This window comes from Calidris pugnax, unplaced genomic scaffold (genome assembly GCF_001431845.1).
Source record: "Calidris pugnax isolate Ruff unplaced genomic scaffold, ASM143184v1 scaffold147, whole genome shotgun sequence".
NCBI classification, from domain to species: Eukaryota; Metazoa; Chordata; class Aves; order Charadriiformes; family Scolopacidae; genus Calidris; species Calidris pugnax.
In genome coordinates, this window is record NW_015092359.1 from 6,974,475 (window position 1) to 6,999,044 (window position 24,570).

General features: G+C 38.3%; 1 long non-coding RNA gene across 1 annotated transcript; it reads left to right on the top strand.

The window, feature by feature from the left end:
• The first annotated feature begins 1,222 nt into the window (after positions 1-1,222).
• On the top strand, positions 1,223-24,213 carry LOC106900374. The gene is made up of 5 exons (XR_001414144.1): positions 1,223-1,281; positions 1,523-1,681; positions 14,825-14,905; positions 21,250-21,335; positions 24,063-24,213. It is a non-coding gene; the product is annotated as an uncharacterized LOC106900374 (long non-coding RNA).
• The last annotated feature ends 357 nt before the right edge of the window (positions 24,214-24,570 follow it).

The window sequence follows — 24,570 nt, forward strand, 5'->3', positions numbered from 1 at the left end:
GGTCCCGCAGGGGATGAGGCTCCTTCTCGATCCCGATCCGGCATCGCGCCGATCTTCACACCTGGGAGGGGGGGGAAGCGGAACCGGTGGGCGCCTTTCTCCCGAGGGAACGGAAGTTTGAACCAGAACGCGATGCGAAAACACTGTGTCTGAAAAAAAATAAACCGGAGGGGAGACATTTTCAGCAAAGAGAAACTTGTTTAACCGCTCGTGACTGGTTGAAGTCAGCCATCTGAACAGATCTAACCATAAATTCGAATCGGGTGACACAGCATCCGTTGGGGCTTGAAGATCTCCAGAGAAGGGGACTCCACACCCTCCCTGGGCAGCCTCTGCCAGGGCTCTGCCACCCTCACCCCAAAGAAGTTCTTCCTCAGATTGGACTGGAACTTCCCATGGTCCAGCTTGTGCCCGTTGCCCCTCGTCCTGTCACTGGGAACCACTGGAAAGAGTCCGGCTCCATCCTCCTTCAACCCACCCTTTAGATCCTTGTCAGCATTGATAAGGTCTCCCCTCAGCCTTCTCTTCTCCAGGCTAAAGAGCCCCGGTTCTCTCAGCCTTTCCTCATCAGGGAGATGCTCCAATCCCCCCATCATCCTCGTTGCCCTTCGCTGGACTCTCTCCAGTAGTTCCCTGTTTCTCTGGAACTGGGGAGCCCAGAACAAGATATTCTGTGATTCCATGACTCATTCCCCTGTACTCGGCACTGGTGAGGCCCCACCGCGAGTGCTGTGTCCAGTTTTGGGCCCCCTACCACAAAAAAGACATTGAGGTGCTGGAGCAGGTCCAGAGAAGGGCAACAAAGATGGTGAGGGGTCTGGAGCACAAGTCTTGTGAGGAGAGGCTGAGGGAGCTGGGGGCGTTCAGCCTGGAGAAGAGGAGGCTGAGGGGAGACCTTATTTCTCTCTCCAACTCCTTGAAAGGAGGGTGCAGAGGGGGGGGGGTCGGTCTCTTCTCCCAAGTCACAGGCGACAGGACGAGAGGAAATGGCCTCAAGTTGCGCCAGGGGAGGTTCAGGCTGGATATTGGGAAAAAATTTTTCACCGAAAGGGTTCTCAGGCATTGGAATGGGCTGCCCAGGGAGGTGGTTGAGGCACCATCCCTGGAGGTGTTCAAAAGACGGGTTGATGTAGTGCTGGGAGGTATGTTTTAGTGATGGTGATGCTTCTTGTTTGTTGTTTGGGTGTCTATTTTTGTCAGTTAGGTTGACGGTTGGACAAGATGATCTTTGAGGTCCCTTCCAACCTAGAAGATTCTGTGATTCTGTGACTCATGTAGGAGGTGAGTGGCAGCTTGTTTGGAGCGAGAGCTGGCAGGTGTTCCTGGGCCAGGCTCTGGTGTGGTCTCGTGCTTTCTGCCCAGAGATGGGACATTGGCCAAAGGTCTTAGGGTAACAATTTAACTGAAATGCTGTATATTTTGATGCAATTTTCACCCACACAGTGACCACAATAAGACCAAAAGGGCTTACAATTATATATTCAATACTATTCCAACATTATTGTTAATTTTTAATGCACAGATGATTTGTTCTGCTGTATGAAGAGATCAGTTGATGGAAATACGCAGAGCAAGCAAACTACAAGATCAGTGAGACACAAGAACTTCAGGAAAAGAAACAACAACTGTCCTATCACGTTCAGCTCTGTCAGATGCAGTGTATGCAGAGATGGGTATTCAGGTGAGCCGTCCCGTTAAGCAGAATGGCTGATGACGCCCTGGCATCAGAAGTTCCTGAGTGGGCTCTGTTCAATGTATCAAAATGTGTGGAGGGCAGCTACATTTCATGCTGCAGAGGGAAGAGTCTCTAGCATGAAACTAGGGTTAGATCTCCAGCGTTCAGTCATTATCTGAAAAACAGGACAGCAACACATGAATGGAAGGATTCAAAAGGGTCCCAGCAACAAGTCCTCTCTTGTCTCTGCATGAACTGCCTCAACCCAAATATTTGAGTGTGGGGTGGCTTGTTGCTGCTATTTGTATTGGAAAGGCTATTCTAAAATATTTCATTTTCTAAGTAATTAGACCTCCTTCTGACTTCCAATCTTAATGTGCCCAAGGCCAATATACATCCTTTTCCCACTTTTCCCTTTAATTTACATTGTTCATTTCTCTGAATTTTAATTTCTAACCTGTGTAAAAGAATACACTTTGTCCAGTCCTCACTTTCTTAATCTAAAGCTAGAGAAGTTCTGCTGGGACCCGTTCTCCTGCTCCACCGAGCAGCCTTTCCCTGCACCTGATGCAGTCTCAGTTTGGGCGTGGGTAGTTCCAGGTGTCAATATGAAAAGACATCAATACTCCCTGTTTCTTCCAGAAATGAATAGGAGTGCAAAAAGTATTTTTATAAATACAGTGAAGGCAACACTGTTATCCTGATGGAAGTAAAAATTTCACAACAGGTGAATGAGCCCTTAACATTCTGTGACATCTCTAGACTTCCCATTCTTTTCTCCTAAGATTTTGTGTCTTCCTCTAACAAATTATCCGTGTATATTTTCAAGTCAGCCCTTTTTACAGTGATATAAGGGATGTTACATGGCAGCAGGATGGATGAATTAAATGCCATGTATTGTTAAATATAAAATATGGAAGTTCTGGCTAAATTCCATTCCTAGTGTTACTGTTACATCTCTGTTACAGCCAGTGGACTGTCTTTATTATATGCATAATAAAGGCAGAACAGGCTCAGTGGCTCCCATCATCCTTGCTGAAATTTATATTACACTACTTAGAGTATAATCCAAAGTTCAGCTCAGTCAGTTTAGGTATCAACCTTGAACTTCACCTGGAAGTATGTCAGTTATCCCTGAATGGTATTTTTGATCTTGTAGAAACAGTGGGTCTTGACATGCAGGATCAGAGCCTAAGATCTCTGCTGTAACTCCAGTACCAGCACTTCCACTTTACTGAGCCATAAATTAATGTGGTTCATGATTTAAGATACAAACTGACACTGTCAGTCTTCTTTTTACTTATTAATTGCTACCTGGTGTCTTATACCAGCTGCCACTGCGATCTCAACAATATTTCATCTGTTTTCCTACTAGCTAGTCAGTTTGGAAAATGTACACGGGAGAGAGCACTCAGTTATGGGCAATTTAAATTCTCAGAACATCTCTACTTTTTGAAGAAGCGTAATATACTAAATTGGATTAAAAATTGAGTAACAATCTGGTGATGGCTTTTACCTGAGGGGGGAAAAAAACCCCAAAACAGGCCAGATTTAATGACCTTATTGATGGATAGGGGTCTGTAATCTTCAGTGGCATTTTACCCCATTCACAGTAGATGACTGGGCCTGAAATATTTTACTATAAGGAAAATTCAGGTTTTCTGTGTACTAATTTATTACATACCAGGAAAGCAAACAGAGTTTTATTTTTGTATTGTAAATCTGCGCTTTTTTTTTTGTGTATAGCAAATAAAAAAACTTTGATTGAATACGTTCTTTATAATTTCACCAGCCAATCTATTTTTTGCATCTCTCGGTTAAACAAGAAAACGGAATTTTAACATTCCATTAAAATATACCCTAAGGCAACAAGGTACTTTTTAAAATTTGTAAAATGCTGAGTACAGACACAGTGCTGAAACTAATTTTAACATATCTAACTGCAGTGATTTTTGGTCATCTGCAAGTAGGAAAAATCTATATATAATTCAACTGATTTTTATCAGAATGCTTGCAAGAGAATCCATCATCAGTTAAAGACAAATGAAAGCGTTTTTCATTTAGAGAAAGGAAGCGACTAAAGGTCTTGGAGGGAAACAGGAAGGGAGTTCCAGATAGCCTGAGCAAGTCAAATTAACAAGCCAGAGAAAAATACAGCTTTCCAATACTGAAACTATACTGCAAAACACCCTTTTTAGCTCTTTCGAAAAATATTTTTACAATTCTTATATTAATGTTATCAATGAGTAGGGGTAATTAACAGGTATTCAGCAAGTTAGTTTACAAATTTAGTTTCCGTGAGGTGTTTGCATCTAGCAAGCTGAGGAAGAAAAGCGTTCAGTACGTGAGAGAAGCACCAGTGAGTGTCTTTCTGAATTTCCACAGCAGTGCTGACAATGGCTATCTAATGGTTGTATTTTGTTTTTCTTTCCACTGTCACCGTTGGCTTGATCTTACACAGAAGTAATATGATATCACAGGATATTGTAAATTAGGAAAATAATTGTAGCAGGACAAATGCAATATTATCACTTCACAGCAGCATCAAACAGAAAAAAACCAGATCTCAGAGCAGGTCTCAGATAGCATTTTAAAGAGATGGAGTTACAATCGCGGAGATGTTGGATTTCTGTCCCTCCTTTTAAGATCAAAGTACAATCTTCCAGGTTTCAGGCATCATGTCTTTATCTCTGCAAAGATAAAACTCTGCAATTCTTTTGGTTTCAGATTATGCCTGTTCTGGAGTGCCTTCTTTGCTTTGTCTTCATTTGAACACCTGCTGTACTTCTTTTCAAGATCAGTAATGCAATATTGTGACAAAATCACTACTTAATTTATTAATACAAATGCAGCATATGGAGGGAAAGGTGTCAAAACAATAGTGCAGAGGGATTACCATTTCTTGATGGTAATCAAGAATTCAGGTTCAGCTTTATCAGAACCTTGTGTGGGGCCTGCCTTTCAGCCTGGTCCTCTGCAATAATTAATATTTTCTTGACTTTTTACACCTTTTATGTTATGTGTTACAGGCACTTCCTATTCTGGAATTGTTTCTAACAACACATAGGCTGGCTTAGGTGGAGGCAATTTTTCCACTTTTTTTTTTTATGCCCCCACCATTATCTTGATAAATCAAAACAATCTACGTCTACAATAAATGTCCTAATAACCACATCCATATACAATACCCCGATTCAGATCTGTCACAAAACATTCTTTAAAACTTCCTTCAGCCAGCCAGCTGGGTGCTGAGCCAGTCCATCTGCATAAATGAGAGTGGTTTAAGGACAGCTCTCAATTCGACTAACTGCCATGAGTGCAAAGTTGCCATTAGCTGGAGCTTTAAATTCTTCCTGGGCCACAACTTGATCTATTTAAGCTTTCATTCAAAGGAAGCAAAAAATTATGTTACAACAGTGAACAGGAATGTATTTTCTCACCATTAAAATATACTAGCATTTGAAGTGAATCAAAGCAACGACTGGTAATACACAATGCTCTCCAGACTGAGACGTGAGGAATTCACCTCACTAAAACTGCACAGGGATCCACTGTTAATTGGATTTTGGTTTGACTACTCTTTCCCTTGCAAAAAAAAACATTAGGTCTTAAAAGATGAAACACAGCTAAGATATCAATTTTACATCTTAGAGACATTCAGGACCCTAAGCAGTGGGGTGCTTCCACACCCGAAGAAGAGGTTGTTTACACTGGAGACGAGACTTCTGTGTGATAACTTCACACATTTCCTGTAGCACTTCCATCTTCTTGGATAACCTCCTATCTAAATACTGACCCCAGCAAAGGCTGCTTAACTTGTAGGACTAACGAGTTCCCAATAAGCAGGTAGTGCGGATTTAAAATGAATATTTTCCTTGAAGTCCTTTCCTCTGCCCAGTCAGGGGGGTGAGGGTTGGACACTTTGAAGGAGCATGTAGTCAATCAGAAAAGTCTTTAAGTGAAAATAAAGACTAAAGACTCACCTTTCATTCTTACAATGATGCAATATATTAAAACCAAAATTGAATCAAATATCTCTATTCGCACATTAATAAGTGTATTAGCAAAACAAAACCATGGAAACATGGCAGAATGGTATAAACTAAACGATTTTTAATACCACTTTTTAAATTCATTAGGTCACTGTAGGAAATTTAAACATACAAGAATGTGAAGTCTTCTGAGTCTCTCTGCGAGTATTCCTAAACTTTTCTAAGTAATCAGAATGAATGCTGAAAATTTTTCAAATTATCCAGAATACAGGTAATTCCCCACTTTAGGTCTAATATTGCTACTCTCCAGCATCCCCCCCTCCCCCCTTTTTTTAATAAATACAATTAAATTATTCATTTAGCAGTTTGGCCATAATACTTTACACTCGTGAGGAACCATAAGGACCAGCAGCTTCAATGAACCTAGACATTAAAAATCCATTCTCTATTAATACCTCATGCAAACAGATCAAGGTACTATCAGAATTACTTTTTCTAATTCACGTTCTCCCATCTTTTCATTTAAACAGTAATGCTTAAAATCAATATCAAGTTTAGACTTCACTGTCCCTAAATCTATACCCATTAACATGTCTAAATTAAAACTTTTCAGTCTTAATAATTAGCTTTTTTTTTTTTTTTGAGGTTTTATTGCAGTACTGCTCTGGTTTATGTGAACATGCCGCACGCTGTAATTAAAGTAATGAACCAGCAGTATGTGTCCCTGTGTGTCTGGGGGTTCAATGGAGGGAAGAAAGTCCATTGATGCCCAGTACCTCTCAGGTCATTTGGACTGGAATATTTGTGAAGTTCAATTCCCAGGGAGTGGAAGAAAGGAGAAGTATTCATTACATCGCAAATTAGAGCACAGACAGAATAGTTTTATAAGTTATGGGTAGTTTTAGAGCAGGAGTGGAATTTGGATGGCATGTTCCCCGCTCAATGTATCTAACCTCTGTCTAAATCAGGAGTGCTCAACCTCTGATTTCCTAACTTGGAATGTACAAGTGACTGAGCTGAATTTGCTGAAAAAAAACAATTGAGGAAAATATGTTCCCTGTGTATTCAGGGGAAGATGCAGGTGGTAAAAATTGGTCTGGCAGCTCCATCGTTCTGATTTCAGATGCAGGGCAAGTGATGCTACTGTCTTGGTGACTGGAATTTACAACTCCAACAGCAAGAATGAACTGTTGAAATCATGGTATTTTATCTACATTATTTTAATATCTTTTTTAAAACTTAAGAATTCATAAATGTTATAATAATTTTGGATATTAATTGTTTTGCTTTTTTAAAGGAAAAGTGCATATAATTTAAATTATAAATCAATTTTTGCTCTTTTTATGCATTGTTATTTGCCCACTTAAGAAAGAAACAGTCTGGTAACCAATGTTCAGGGTTATTCCTTTGGCTGCCAAATATGCCCAAAGAGTGAACAGATTGATAGTAGCGATATTTTGACTATTACTCTAGAGAAGGCTGATGGCATTGCTACTGGGACTACAAAACTTGAATATACAAGCAAAGTTTACACTGGAAGCAACAGTACTGAATTTAAATGCCTCACATTTGAAAAGTACCAGCCCACCATCTTCTAGCACTTTACTTACTGCTTAATGACTTGTCCCTTGTAACTGCTTTTATTAGACTGCAGCAGCTGGAGTCTCCACTGAAGTTATGGTGGTGTTTTGGGGTTGCAGTGCATTTTTGACTTCCAAAGACAGAAGGTATGGTGGCTTTGGAAGACACCACCAAGGCTGTGACTGCTTCTTCTGTCTTATAAGCACCTAGGGAGCTCTTCCTTTTATCTGGGTCAGACAAAGATAGGACAGCTAAAAAAATTTTCAACACTTACCCTGGTTTCTCAGTATCACATCAAGCTGATCATACCTGAAGCCCTTTATTTCCCTCACCTTTCCCAACATAGCACACTCCAGCTTTTGGACACTTTGGACAATTTCAGCTAACTATGCTAGTGGCAGAAGATTCCTGATAGTTTTGTAAAAATCAGCAGCTGGACAAATTACAGAGAGCCGATGAGGTCTCCAGTGGAGAGGGAGCCAGGAAAACTCAGTTGTTACCCCATTCCATCTGGGAGCCATCAGCTAGTATGTAGTTTTTACAAGAGTGTCTGTCTTTTACCAAGATGGCAAAACCAAAAAAGGAGGATAAGAGAGATGTGAGAATGACTGAAGATATTCCAGAATAGAGATGCAATCAATGTAACACCTAAAGCTATAGGAAACCTGAATTTGCTAGTTTTACTGGTTTTGGAACTAGTTTCTGACTGTTGTAGGTAGGGATGTATGTTAGGTGAGTCATGTCAGTAGAACTTTGGTGAAGGCTACCTAGGTGCAGCTACAGTTTTGGCAAGGACAGGAAAAAAAAAAAAAGGAGGAAAAACAAATCCTGTAGGCTGAATTATCTCTGATATATCCTGTGGAAAGGAGCAGAAACAAAAGGAAAAGATCTTGAAGAAACAGCAAGTGAAAAAGAAGTTACACAGGGCTACTTCATTCCCCAAAGAGAATCGAGGTTCTTCAGACTTTCCAGGGCATGATGTTTGGCAGGTATCACTCATTCTAAGCTATTTTCAAATGCATTTTTTTTTTTCAGTGCAAATACAGTTTTTACTTGTAACTTGTGAAAAACTAACATATTTTAGTAAAAACTGACTACTTGAATACCATGTAACCTGCTCAAATTACTACTTCAGCACAGGCTATTAGCTAAGATTAACTGGTTTTCTTCCATCAGGTAGAATCAGGTTGCTAAACAATGCAAGTTTTAATGTATGAGCCTGGAAATAATGATAACTTGACCATATCCTGGGCAGAAATGCCTGGGTAAATTGAAAAAAAAAAACCAAACCAAACCCAAACAAAAAATCAGTTTGGCTTTAGAGGTTACTAGCTATATGTTATTGTTTTCTCATCCAAATCTTACTTTAAGCTTTAGAAAATAGAGAATTTAGAACTAGCAGTCTTTAAGATTTATCCAATTGAATTGATTCAATGGAATTCTTGTAAATTTTGCATCGTGCTATCTCTGATGGACCACATTACAACCTTCCTGAATCTAATGTAGAGGAACTAAGATGGCTAATATAGATGAGCTAAGATGGCAGGTGGTGTCTACCCTCGGAAACTTACTTCATTCTCCATTTCTCTTTGCTTGCAATTTTTATTTCTACCTAATCCCTATTTACTTAGGTGTTTTTATACATACTGATAGGCTGTCAATGATTTCATAGAATCATAGAATGATTCCAGTTGGAAGGGACCTTAAAGATCATCTAGTTCCATCCCCCCTGCCATGGGCAAGGACATATCAATTTTAATAATTTTTTCAGCACATTGTATTCCTTACTGTGTAATCTGTTTTGTAAGTATCCTAGTAATAAAGAATGAAATTAAAACAACAGGCCTATTGGTTGCCATTTCAAATAAATTCTTTTAATGGTAAGAAGACAGCCTCCTTTTTCCTATTAGTTAAATCTATGAGCTTCTCTATTTAGCTCAATAGCTGTCTGATCACAGGCCATATACAGGCAGTTTCTTCATACTTTGGCCTGCTCGTGTAACTGATGGGATGGTCAGATGTATTTCTGATCACTCACGTGGTCTCTTTTCAGCATAGGCAATTGCCATGCTTACCTTCTACTACTCGTCTCAGATGAATCCTCAATTTGAGTCCACTTTTAGACAAATTATCTCACCAGATCATTACTGTCATCATGTTGCTGCTCATCTGACCTGGTTTAGCCCTTCTTATAGCTTGAAGTTCACACAGATGTTTAGTAGTACTGAACTCTTTCTTTGAGGCAAAATACCCTGTATTTTTTCTTCAAGAATATAAAAGAAAGGTTGTGAGACACCAAGATGTATATGCATTTTATACTAACTAAACGTAATATCCCATCAAAACTTCTATCTTGGCTTTCCTGCGAAGTGGGTAATTGTTACTATCTCTGTAGACTGAGACTCTCTGCAGACTCTATCTCTCTGCCCTGATCTTAGCACATGGGGGTTTTTCTGTTGTTTTTTTGTGTGTGTGTGTGTTTGGTTTTTTTCTGGGTTGGTTTTTTGGGGGTGTTTGTTTGGTTTTGCTTTTTTTTTTTTTTTTTCCCCAAATACATTTCTGTTGCTGCCAAGGATGCTGAACTTGTAAAAGTAATTTATGTATCCCACTGTGGGATAGGAGGAAAGACAGATGGGAGCAGACAAAAAAGGATGCTAAAATGGACTAGACCTCCGGCTGCTGACACACAGAATGGAAAGATCAGCACTGGCAACTGGCACAATCTAAGAACTATTAATTTCAGTTCCCTCAGACTAAAACAGCCCAGGATTCCTTAATTCTTACTTCTTCGTGTAGCATCCATCTAACTGCAACCAAATAAAGATAAACATATTATTCTTAAAAATAGCACAGGTAACATCTCCCATATTTTTCAGAAATAGCAAGTGCTATTTGAACAGCTTTAACAGTAAAATCAGGCGTCCCCTTATAAATACATAGTGTATGATACAGGGATTCAATTTTAGATCATTTTATGGCAACTGAATGATATTTAAATTTTTATTGCATTCCTAACAATATGTAATTTTTAAACACACTCGTGTTAGGGATTTTATCTTACTCTCTGCCTTGGAAATTTCAGTTCAGATTATGGATATTCCTTCAGCCTAAGTATTTATGCATTCAAGGTTGTGTGTGGCATATATAGAAGCATAGAATTGCTCGGGTTGGAAGGGATCTTAAAGATCATGGAGTTCCAACCCCCTGCCCTGGGCAGGGACACCTCCCACCAGACTAGGTTGCTCCAAGCCCCATCCAGCCTGGTCTTGAACCCCTCCAGGGATGGGGCAGCCACAGCTTCTCTGGCCAACCTGGGCCAGCGTCTCACAACCATCACAGTTAAGAATTTCCTCCTAATATCTATATGTCCCCTCTTTCAATGTAAAACAGCTACCCCTCATCCTATGGCTACGCTCCCTCCCCATCTCTCCTGTAGGCCCCCTTTAGGTAGGGGGGGGGTGTTATATAAAAGCTTATGCAAAATATGAACCAAAAAAGCAAAATATACTGTCTCTAGCTTGGCTGGCTGTTTTAATTAGGTTCATGTTTACCCGATGGAGTGCTTAGGCTTCCTGGTCAAGTACCAAGGCTCCCTGCATTGTGCAATGTACTGGCATGTTATGAAGTCAGTTCCTCCTACACACAGTTCATAAGCGACAATACAACAGGTGGATGAGAGACTTGTTGGGTGAGGGTGTTTTGGAAAAATGAGATAACAACAAACCAAAGAGGTCAGTGGAAAAAGAGCAGTCAGTTTGGTCCCTACCATTATTGGGTAGTTGATTTCTCTTGCAGATGTTTTGGGTTTTCTTGGATTGGAAAGATAGATCTAGAAACAAGCAAGGAAATACATACATGCATTGAGGGGTAAAAAAAAAAAGGGGGGGGGGACACTAAAAAATTGATCTTCAGTGAGCTAGGAATAGCATCCTGTACATCCTTAGATAGCGTCCTGTATCCTTAAATACATAGGCAGACCAGAATATAAGAGACAACACACACAGGCACTATATATTATGTTATAGCTAATTGCATACACTTCTGTGAGTTCTCCTCAGTTGTAAGCTTCTGAGGCAAGACTACACAATGTCCTATTTACAGAGCATAACAGAATGAACCCATAACCCTGGTCACGGCCCCTGTATGATACATAGATATTATAAATACCTTCTGCCAGCATGGGATTATCTTTTCCTTTTTCAATCAGATTTCTCCCAACTCTGCAGACAGGCCAAACACGTCAGCTAGAAGCACTGCTGAACCCTGTGCTTGTAACCCACACTGCCAAAATTTAGAAGAATCATCATTCCTATGAAGTTAATGGCATGACATATAAAATAATTTAGTTACCATTTATTCTGCTTCATGTTGGGCTTCATGCTGGGCTTCAAGTCAGCACATGACTGATTTGTTTTAAAATCCTTTCTGAATACCAGCCACACACGGGGGTGTGGGATATATGTAGGCAATGTTTGTAGCCATGTCACCTGGGGCAACGTCACAGGGGATTTGACAAGATAGGCGGGTTTGGGGTTTGGCAATACTTGGATAAGGAACCCACAAGATTACTGCAAGAGATAATGCTGAGTATTTGTGTTCTCAGTGCTGTTACACGGAAACTCTGACACTGCCAGAAGCTGTGGGGTACTTTTCCAAAAATAATGGCCATCTAAAATAGCAAGCATGAAGAATGGCAGGCTGCTCCTGTCTGTGTGTCTCAATGAAGTCATTTTCTCAGGAAGAGCAATGTGATACTGAAGCTAGGAGTTTCGGGGCTCCTCAGTCATGGTTTGCTGGGGAAGAGTTTCAAATGGCAAATGAGAAAGGTGGGAATTTGTGCACAGAAACTGTGAATAACAGCTGAGCAAGTTCCCGGTGCTTTGCAGCCTGGATGGGAGGACAAGCCAAGCAGTGTCAGTCAGCAGCAGCTGGAAAAGAAAGAAAATAGGCAAAACCATACAGAACCCATATCCCTAAGTTTTTGAAAGAGAAGTCTGTGGTCAGACATGAGAGGGGTAGGAGAAAAAAGAGTTAAATGAATCACGAGCCCAATATACAGAAATGGTAAAAGATGAAGAAAAGGAAAGGGCAAGAAATCCCATTTTCTAGCACAAAAATAGGTGAGGGAGGCAAACAGTGAAAAATGAAATTTCAGGTTACCTTGCTGCACTGAATGTATGAATATCTGGATTCAGTTGTTATTTGAAATGAAGACAGAAGAAAGGAAAAGGCATAAAATCCTCCTTACAAGCAGAGAAACAGATGAGGCAGAAAGAATGAAAAATCTAATTTCAAGTTACCTTGCTGCACTGGATGTTTTTATAGTTTGACTCAGTTCTGTTAATTTAGATATACACGAGCCTGTATTCTTCTCTACTCCTTTCTCTACTTTCCCCTCTTCTCTACTTCTCCCTTCTCATTCAAAATTTATTTCTAATGACCAATTTTTCACTCAGGCAAGTGCACGTGTTACTACAGTAAAATGCAGTTGTTTATGGATAGCTGAAGGTAAGAGGACTAAAATCTGGTGCAAGATAAATCGAGAGGGAGTTGTTACAGTGTTTTCAGTATGATGAGGACAGGCTGTACAGCCTGACCTGCCATTCTGCTTGTTCTAATTATATGAAGATATTAAAATTGGAAGGTGTTACCCTAACTTAGACAATATTCTGAAACAACTATGCATTCATTTAATGAATAATAACAAATTTGAATCTCTGTGTTTATGTATACCACTAGAATTAAACTTCTTGGAGACTAAGTATTTGTCCTCAAATGACTATTAATAAAAAAAAAAACAAAACCAAAAACAAACCCACCCACAAATAAAAGCTGAAAAGACATTTGAGTGTATAATAATAAGCTAAACCTTTATTATTATTAAACCTTTAATGTAATTAAAACATTTTAGAAGGATTCCATCTAAAACCTAGAAAGCACAGTAGAGCTGGGGAAAAAAAATCAAAAGGTATTCAAACTTGGAAATGAACAGGGCAAGAGATGCGACTATTGAACTCATCACTTCTTCAGTGGATGTATGACTCCAGTATAGCCACTGCAAATCCAGAGACTGGTGCGACAAAGTCAGAAACATAAGTGAGCTAAACTGACAAGAGTTTGGGAAAGCAACATGAACCACAGCTAGTGAGAGGAGAAAGGGCACTTAAAAAGAAGTTGGCATTGTTCTAACATAAATTTATCTGTATTAATGTAATTCTCGGTGCTCATGAGGGTTTGAAGTGCCACAAGAACAGATCTGAAACCCTGGTACATCAGTTTGAGAACTGTGGATCGTGGACCACTTTCTGGGCACACAGCAGCCCTGCAGAAATCACGTCCCCCTCCTTTTTCCAGGTGTAGCTTTTCTTCTACACAGCTCTGCAGTGTAAGGAGCACAATCTTATTCTAAGGATACCACATCACTTTGTCGCAGCTTTATACATTTTCAAAAGGTAACTGCAGAAATGTGTGAAATCATGCAACTGTATATTTGCTTCAGGGAAAAGTGAAGTGATCCTGAATTTCTACCAACATGGGTAAAGATTAGCTCTACAGAGTTCATATTATGTACTTTAGAGAATTGTCACTAAAATCAGATCCAATCTTCTTATGCAAAGACTTACAGGATTAGGTCCTCAGCTTTATAGATTCAGGCTGCTTCATTGACATCAACACGCTGTTGGGAATTAGTGTTAACTGAGAATCTGGCTTGCTACAGTTAGGCTTAAGTGGTTCAAAATTAACTAAATGAAATGTGAGCTACATTTCATTACACATGAAAAGAGTAGTATCAGAAGATACCTCTGTGCAGAGTAACACTCCAAACTAAAGTCTGATACCAAATTCACCATACATCCCAGAAACACAGAAGTGGATGGGACCATCTGACTCCCAGTCTGCCTTCATGATGTCTAGTCCAGAGAGGTCAAAAGATCATCCATTTTTAAAAAATGCTTCCCAATACCCTACTGCAAGCTTTCAGCACATAGCAAAGACCAAAAACTAGAATTTCTTTCTTTTTTTTTTTTTTTAAATGAATGACAGTAGGTCTCTTCACAGATAAACATTAGAAGTACTGTACTTCCAAAATGAGTTACATTGTGTTTCCCGTTATTGCCTCTAATGGCCTGCAGCAATCTTCCTCTTTGAATTTGAAAAAAACAAAATTGAACTTGGTTTGATTTTATTGCTATTGTTCAAACTTGAGCCCATTGCTACTACTTTAGCAATACAGTTTCTATTTGGGGTGGTATGCAACACTGACACCAAACAAATCAAGAAACAGGTTTTGTAAGGACCATGATTTCAGGCTGACAAAGAAAAATCCATAAAAGGGCTCTGCAAAGTCTAAAAAAAATCAAGAAATGAAATCTTCAAAGTAATTGTTTATGTTTTTTTTTTTAAACTGCATACTAGGTTTTGTGTACCATGCATTTTTGATTATATACTTCTTAACTATTAACTGTGTCTTAGAAAATAAATGAATGTTGCTACTCCTTGTATTTTTCAGAAATTAATGGAATGACATGTGCCCATAAAACAATCTTTAACTGCGCCCATTTTCTTCTATCTGCAGATTTCATCTAATCTTTGTACTTGATTCTAAGCTGAAGATTCTTCTGAATAAAGTCCACGTTTCTAAGAACAAGCAGTTCAGGTATTTCTATTCTAGTTATCACCGTACCACAAGAACTGAAATAGCATCAATTAAAATTGTCATTGACCTCTTACAGAGCACTGATATGAGTGCCATTGTCCTGGTGTCCCAGCTGCTTTTTATACAACAGGGTATTTTATTTTCTTTGAACAGCTGATAGAAAGATTAAACTGTGCAATGTTTCCAATTTAAAACAGTTTATGTTCTACAGTGGATTTAACTACTTCATTAAATCATTGATTATGGATCTCCTCACAGAACTATTTTCAGTACTTTCCTTCAATCTGTAAATTTTTCACTTATGGATCTAATAAAATTATCAGGAAGCTTAATTTCATTCATATGCCAAGTATCACAAAGATGTAATTAAAAATCATTACCACTATTCCATCTGCCACTGCTATGCACTGTCAGTGCACCTGACTCCCCTGTATGCAGAGTGTTAAGAAGTCTGCAAATTAATGCAATATAAATGGAGAAAATGTTCATGTTATCTAAATACAATTTAAACTCTGTATTTCTTTTACAGCATTTCTTACTGCTCTTTCTCAAGCCTAGGAATCTCTGGTCCAGTGCACAACTAGTGTGCTTTCAGTGAAATGTTTCTCCTTTCTTTTTGGGAATATTGCCAATGCACTTCCTTGCCTCTTTGGGATGCAACTGTTCTTCTTCACGTCTATGTTTTGTTCCATTTAGAGCAGCGTAATGTTAGACCCTTTCTGCTGATGTGTATGCATGCAGAATTAATAGACTTCATCTACTACAAAAAGATTTTGGCAGCAGACACAGTAAGCACATAACTCTGTTAGTGACTTGGTTACCCTGGTTGCCAGCCACATTCAATATTGGCCTCAAGGTGCTTCCTCTTGACCTTTAAAGCCTTGTGGAATCTCGACCCAAGTGCTTTCTCCAGGGCAGCAATTCCCTCACCTTCCTGAGTGCCAAACAGCTCGCATGAGTCCCCTCTGTCTCACCAGCAGGTATACAAATATGCCCCACTAACTAGCAACTTGACTACACCTACTGTCTTTCTCCTGCAGAAATGTTCAACCCACTGTGATCACCAAAGTTACATATTGCATTCAAGATTTTTTTCCCCTTTCTTTTCCCTAAAATGCATTTTTGGCATCCAAAGTTACACTGAAATTGTTTTTATGTAAATGCTATATCTGGTTGTTACAAATTAAAATTGTCAATATTGGTCACACTCTTCCCTTAACAAATACCAAGCTTTAAGAAATAGGTAACTGATCCTGATGGCAGTTCATATTACTGGATGAAAAGATTAAAAATAGTGCGTGCTCTTTTGTATAAATTTGTCCACTTCATCTGCCTCTATTTCAATCCAGTAAAATTTTCAAGAAGTCATGGTTGTATGCAATGCGTAATTCAAGGACAACACCAATTCCTTATTCTTTTGACCCTTATATCCATGAATAAAACTGTATGTATTCTGATTCACTTGTATACCAACTAACAGGTCTTGATTCTGCAGAGCTCGTATACCTGTGTTCCTCTTCATAGTCACAACCCACCCTACCTAGTCTCCAAAACTGTGCTTAGTAGCCAGGTATTTGCTGGACTGGATCTAACAGCATGATTTCTATTTTAAAAGTTTTTACTTTAGGAAAACTAGGTTATATTCTGAAAATAAAATACAATTTAAACCAATTTATAGCTAGCTTTTTGGGGGAAAGGTCTAGATTATGTTAAAGATGTGGTAGTTCCCTGAATGTCCTTTCTGCCCTATGACCCCTTCAGCCTTAATGGCACTCACCTCAATTCTGCCAAGAGTAACAAAATCCAACTAGTATGAGAGTTTGCATCTAGAGTCATAAATGCATCTGCAAAAAAGATATATGCAAATATGTAGTCACAATTGCATTTCAAAATACTATTTTAAGAACCAAACTCAAAATAACTGAAAAGACTGTCAAACGATAGTTAATAAATATGTTCACTAATTTTTTTTTCTTATTTACTTTGCAGGAGTTTTGTACACCAGTTCTCTCACAAAAATGGTTTTCATAGATAAAAAATTTAAGCTTCTTTTTAACCAGTCCATACTTCAGCTTCCCAGTAAAAGTTCAGCTTTTCCAAATATCACCTCTTGGGAAAAAACTTACAACCCCTGTTTCCAGAGAAACACAGCTGTGTTTGAATGGAGGGCAGAGCTTGTCTTTTTAAAATCCTTGCAATACTTAGCAAAGTACTGACAGAAGCCTGCGTTACAGAAGACATTTCTGACCATTAAAAGGCAGCATAAAATGAGAAGGCTGATGCTGGCCTCTTTTTATCTTACTGGAAAGTTTGGCTCAACTCCAATATTCCCCCACTTTAACTGTCTGGGATCATTTTCCTTGAAGTGTGTTTCCTAGTCTTATTCCATGTGCCAGAGCTTTCTGTGACAGTCACAGGTTAACATAAAGTGAATGTGACAAAACCCGCAAGCGATAACTTCGCTGTGATTGCTGCTACAGGTACGCTGTGGTTGCTACAAATAAGCAATCATTGTTATAATAGTAAAGGAAGGTGTGATTTAGTTTGCGCTTGTCAGAGGGTCTGTAGGAATTTTCACAACAGAGAAGCAACACTGCTTTTATTTTAGCAACAAGAGCTGTTCGAGTGATGGTATTTAAGGAATGAGGTCACGTATTCAAGCTGTTTAGATACAACAGTGTTCAAAGATGTCAGTCATGCTCCAAGGAGATGAAAAGTGCATCAGCTTATCAGCCAGGCATTTCTACTGCTGGTGTGCTTCTCGCATTTAATAAAGCAAGGCACGCAAAGCGAACTCCATCCTGGCACAGAAAGATGCTGCTGAAGCCCTTTACACTATATAGGGCAGTTAGGAAATACAAATTACAAGATTCGATACATGTCTCTGCCTACACTTCAATGGTTCAAGAAAAAAATTAAATCAGTGTTCTTACCTGAATCTGAAATTTTTCTCTGTATTGAGATTTCCGTAAGATAGATACTGTAGCAGGAAATCCTAGGCAACCAAACACATTTCAATTACTCTTTTGGTGAAACTTATTCAGCAGTGTGAAGTACTAATCTGGCTTAATAACTTTATCCAGATATATTTAACTCACATGGAAGACTTCGCCCGAGATTTTTGGCTAATGGTAGAATATATTTGAGTGTTCCCATGCACCCATGTAAAGACCAAAATCTACTCCTTTAAGTTTCCCATTATGTAAAAAATTAGGTCAATGGCTGATATGGTCTGAAATTAGTTGGTATGACTGTAACCTCAGTAGAAATCTGCTTGATCACAACTAGATGTAAATTTGATATTTTTAGAAAAAGATCAACAAGTTGTTGATAGTAAAGTGGTCCAAATCTGATTTACCATATGCAATACAACTGAAATCAACAGGATTATAAACACTGATGCCAGATTTTATTTGGCCCACAACCTTTACAATAGATTTCTTTTCAAATGTAGTCAGTTTAAAAAAATCTCCCTTTTCTAAATACACCTATCATGAATACATACATTCCTAAATACATCGGGCACAGACAAGTTTATCTGAAAAATTTAGATTTTGTCTCCCAACATACATAAATCCAATGTTTTTACACTCCTGTAAATTTCTTCTTAATGGTCAGTGATATGTCCTTTCTCAAAACACATTTTAAAGAGTATTTGCCACTGACGTTTTTATAAATGTATTTCTGATATGTGTTTAAATTTTCATATCTGCTACAACACAGCCAAATTTTAGTCATTGTAATAATTTCTCTGAAGAATTTATGCTGATCAACACTCCATGCTGAAAATATTTACATGCATGAGTTCAATAAAAGTATTCACATAAATAAAATAATTCACTTGTATAAATATTGCAGACTTCATCCAAAAAGATGATAGCACTCAGTAATAAAACACTGGAATTGCCTTTAATACACACAGGATAAACCAAGCTGCCAGGCAGTGATGTACGTTAAATTTTTATGAAGCAGGTTATGCCAAATATATTTCTTCTGACATCATAAATGCAAAACAATTTATCTCCAGACCTTACACATCTAGCAGACACTTACATTACACTGTAGAAATTTACATAATTACAAAGATACCAAAAATGGGTCTTTGCCCATATTTCAAGAAATCTTACTAAGTTTCTAGCTTCCCCTAAATTGTATGTTTGTGTATTGAAGCAACAAGATCTTAACAGTGATGAAAAATATTTTCAGCCTCGTTTGATTTATATTGCTTCATGTTTACACAGAAGCCAAAAATATTCAACAAGCCTCACCTGTACATTTGAATTGTACTCAAGGAAGTAAGCAAGCCTTTGCTCATTAACACCAATACATAAGTGCATAAAGAATTAGCTCTAAAGAGAGGAGCTGAATTTCAGGAATTAGCTCTGAGAACTTGCTGAAATGCCGGCTCCCATTATTTTTGTACAGCCCCAAGGGACTGTAGAATTAGCCCTAGTACAATACCAGAAATCTAATAATACTTAAGGATAATTGAAAGATATCACAACTTCAGACTTTCCCATATGTGATCTTATTTACTATTTGTTCCATTGAAGAGGAAAGAAGATGGATGGGTAAAAACCTTTAATAGGGATTTGATTCACAGCAGTTGTGCACACTGCATGATATAGCCCTTCAATTCAAAACATTTTTCAAGCATTAAAAATATCAAGCAGTGAGTTAGACAGAAAATTATTTCACTAAATTCTGACCAAATAAAGTTAACAATCCAGTAATTACTGCTTCCCCACTTTTAACCCAGACAACAACCATCTTAACTGTAAGATAGTTGGTATTTATCTCTAGACATAAAGAAGAAATGTGGAATGTCCAACTCTAGAAATGATCAGTGAAAGTACTGCCTTAGGAAGTACTGAAGGGAGTAGCCAGTAGGTAAACGGAGACAGCTAAAACTGAATGTTTTGTTTGAAAAAAAAAAATTCACTCACATGACTAAAATTATTCTTGTTCATTTCCATGCTGTATCAATCATTCTTTTTGTTCTCTTCCCCCACAATAGTGGACATAGATGACTTTTGTTCTTTCCTTGTTCCAAAATGAAATTAAAGCCTGTCTCAAAAAGACAGATTTTTCTTTCAGGAACTTTCATCTTGCTCTTTTCGCACTGTTCATTGTCTTCTTTGTTTAGTCTATGTATATAAGTCTCTGTACCTGAACCTGCCCCAAAATAAAATTATGGCATAGGCTAAAAATAGAAAGCAAATTGTATCTGGTCTCCCTGTTGGAAGTATAATTTGGTTATATTCATTGAAAAGAAGGAAAACTTGTTGCTAACTACTGGAAATACATTTCAAATGCACAAACCTGATTGAAAGACAGTTTCACTAGATAGTAAGCCATTGAACAGTTTCCCTGCTCTCCAAAGGCTCCCAGTGGATATTCTCCTTTCTTTTGAACTCTCCCCATGGTGGAAGCTGATGCAGAGGCACAGAGCTCTTATTAAGGAGCATTTACATTAACATTGGTTCTACGCAGAGATTTCACTCAGGAAGACTTAACAATAGTCATGAATTAATCCTTCAGTTGACGTAAGCTGTCATGGCAACTTTTTTTGGTTTGGGTTCTTTTGGGTTTGGTGTTTTGGGGGTATTTTAATTTTTTTTTACAACAAGTAAAACGAGCAGTACAACGAGCATCCGTGTTGAGATATAACAGATTAGAGGTGACAATTGCTTAGTTTCTCAGTCATCCAAGATGCAGAATTCTATCAGTGCTGGAAATATAGTTTTCAAGTTGGAACTGAACTACCTTATTACACAGCATCAAGGCTATGTTAATAAGGATTCTGATAAGCATAATTTTTTTCAAAGTTTTTGACCAAAATTCTCTTGTCTGTACAATACAATAAACATCTCAATAACCTCCCAAACGAATGAAACCCATCTTAGGGTGTTCATTAAGCAATTCTGAACCAAAGTATTTTACTTCCATTGTGTATTGTTTGTAGGGTACTAAGAGCATTTTACCACTTCATGGTATAAAACATGCTGGGTGATCTACCATGTTCCAATGTCTCATTTTATGGCTGAACAAAAGCTATCACAGTTATTTTACATATCTGATTCAGAAAATCTGCCATTGCTTCTTACAGATGGAGTTCAAATAGAAATGAATGACTAAGTCTATTTCAGTTATTTACCAGATAAACTAGCAATTACGAGTGTTTATAATTTTATGTTAATTGAAGGTACATTATAATTGTGCTAACATGCTACACTTATTTTGCCCAGGTCCTTAACTACAATAACCAGCAAACCTCGATTAAATTAATTAACCTCTGTAATTTATGCTTGCCCATGTTAATACACTTGTTTCTTGTCAAGAAGCAGACTTACTTAACTGTAAATGCAAGCACAGCAAAGTCCAGAAGAGTGAGCCTGGCACAGCCTCTTCGTTTCTCAATTTTTATTGGGTAAGCATCACACAACAGCTTTAAAAAGAAATATCCCAGACTGCAATGTGTTGTCATCTTTCAATCAGCTGTAGTATATATTACCTCACAAACCATTCTTCCTTTTGACGCAGCAGAGCCTTCTCCAGTTTGAACTTTCACCAATGTATCTCTGAGAATAGTGTCAGATTTAGCCCAGTCAGACAATAATGCTGAGTAACTCTGAGCCTCACTGGGAGTCACTTCAGCTGCTGTCACCTCTGAGTCATTACATTTTCTGAGGAAGAGGCATTCTCTGCTATCTCAAGCTTTCTTTGCCACATCAATGCTGAAGTCAAAGTACGCTTGACAACTTCCTGCAATAAAACAAAAAGTCCAAATAAGGTCCTCAGGGGACAGAACAATAGCCAATTCCTAGCCATGACTTATTAAATACTACTGCCTTCTTTTATTTTCTTTTCTTTACAAATAAGGAGTCAAATTCTTTTTTAAAATCATACACCCAAATCCTCAAAATGAAAACTTTCTAAAAGCAACTTCTGACCTCACTTCAACACACTCTGTCTTCATTCTGTTTGGTCCACATCATCTTCCTTTTTTCCTCTATAGTATTTCTGTCTGTGCTTGTTTCCTTCAAATGTCTACTAATTTTTTAATGTTTTTTAAACAAAAACATGTTTTCATTTTTTAATTTTGGGAAATATTGAAAAAAAATCATTGCTGCATAGTAAAGAGGACACACAGCTTTGAGATGATAGCAAATCTTTCCCCCAGCCTTAGACTCCAGACCACCCCAACTCCCTAGAGACTCTTTCCACCAAGTTCAACAGCCATTAAATCTTCATAGCTTGACTTCACCATTTTCCAGACACATACAAGGCACTATTCTATACTACAACATGCTTTACTGTTCTTTCTGGCTTACTTCTAGAGTATTAGACAGCAGAATTCATATTCCGTCTACTACTTACCTTCCTTTGTAAACATAAAATTTATCTCCACATGTTACCTAGTTAAAGCAAATCAATTTATTGTTGAAGACTGTGGGTTTCTTATTTAGTGCCAAGAGAGATGAAAAGTCACACTGTTCTGTGCATATAGATATGGCTTGGTGGAAAAGGGAAGTAAGTTAGGGAAGAATGACAGCTCAAAGCTGTTTGATGCTTTCCTTCAAGTGCGGCCTACATATTAAAAGCAAGTGTTCTAGGAGGCCAATTCCAAACAATAGACAGATACAGATTTTGTTATTTTACAGGCAGCAAGCCATTGTGCAATCTATAAATACCTGTATCTTCATGATTAGCTAAAATCAGTCTATACTACATAAACTACATGTCACTCATTCTACATAGGCTGCCAACATTTATATTCTTAAACCAATGAAATCTTGAAAACACAAGCAGTAGCATCTGACTCCTTCCACAAAAAGGATATGCAAGCATAAGCCAAGAAAGAAGCAGTCATAAGAAAACCTTTTTCGGCTCTTAAAATACTAAGACATACTCTGCAGAGTGCTGAAATGGCTTTTCTTTCTTAACCAACCTAGGTAATGCCTTTGTAATACTGGCAAATCACAGATAAGCTTTCTATAATAGCTCCTTTTTAAAACTTCACACACCTGTGAGAGTCCAAGTACCTTCAGGTCACTTCAAGATTTGGTCAAGAGAAACTCTCTCTCATTTGCAGTGTAGTCAGAGTTTGTCATCTCTTCACAAAATGAAATATATTTTTTTGGATTGAGCTTAAAACTGACAATAAGCTTATCACAGACTATTAAGAAATTTTAATGTTTTTGTTAAAACAAACCAAGATATCCCTCAGCTCTAAGAAACATGTCACCCTACAGCCTCGTCAAAGCAAGGACTTACGGTCCTTGGACAGCATTTTTCTTTTCCTAATGGAATTATAAAGGTTTCTTTTTTCCTCTGGTTTTGTTTTTTTTTTCCTTTCTTGTACAGATAGCAGTATTCTCAGCTCATGAACCTTCCGCATTCTTTTTCAGGACTTCAGAAGTGAAATACTGACTCAACACACTTCATACAAACATTGTGATATTGTGTATGCCAAGCTCTCTGCAAATAGATTGCAAACATAGGATATCAGGGAACTTACTCCACAGAGGTTTCCTTGAAGCTGGAATTATTTGCTAAGCCTGAAGGAGAAACTAAAACTTTACATTTCTTAACTTATCAACAAAAAAAGCTGTTTGTTTTACATATTTTAGATCATGAGTATCTTGAAATCTGAAGCCTTCTAAAAATGTAGATGGTGGACTAAAACAATGTAGAAAACGTGACCATTTTTGCAGGCTCTTCTCTCTCTGTGATGTTTACACAGCATGTTTGAGTACGCACAGTTGTAGCTGTTTAAAGAGGAGCCAGGTAGTCATGATGGTTGCAGAAATAAAGCGTCCAGAGCGTGGTAGGTCACAATGAGGCTAGCCATGCCTTGTTACTGCCTTGGGGATGAGCAGCGTTGGGGCATTTTTTTTCCCATAGACACCCCAGAAGGAATTCTCACTTGGTAACTGAAAGGACTCCTTGTTTCCTCTCAGTCTCTCGCTGTTACAGTGCAAGAGCTGAGCACAAACCTTATAGATAGTGAGTAATCATCTAAAAAGACATCGCGTTGATTTTCCCAGTGAAACGTAGCAGCTACAGAAAATCCATTTACAGCTTGTCAAGGATGGGTGAAAGAAAGAAAGGAAAATCACAGAGGAGCTAATTCTTCATCTTTTTTCCTTTTTAGTCATTAGAGCCCATTAAGCCCAACTACAAGTCCCCTGTTAAGGACAGAAGACCGCTGCAGATATAATGGCAAATTCAAACGTGGGGAGACCCCTCGCAGTACTCTGTACACTGCCACCTGCCTACCACCAGCTTACTGTTGACAATACTTCATTGCCGTAAGTATCTTCAATTAAGGGTTTTGAGCCAGCTGTGCCCTCTTGGTTTGAGTCTTGCAATGTGTCACTGCAGCAATACAAATATAGCCAGTCCATTTCTCAGCTTTTGGTTGAGAAAATGTTCTGTTTTTTCACCACTGGGACCAAATTTTTTTTTTCAGCTATAATCCTGCAGTCTTAGCATTTCCTAGTTAGGGCTACACTTCTAAAAATCCAAGGGCAGAGCTGACCCTTACTGGTTAAATGCTGGTGTACAGCTCAGAAAGGAATCCACAACTCAGCCTTGATTTTTTCATCCTCAGAGCTCATAAACGCATGACAGGACAGAAAAAGTGGCCAGAAAACAAAATG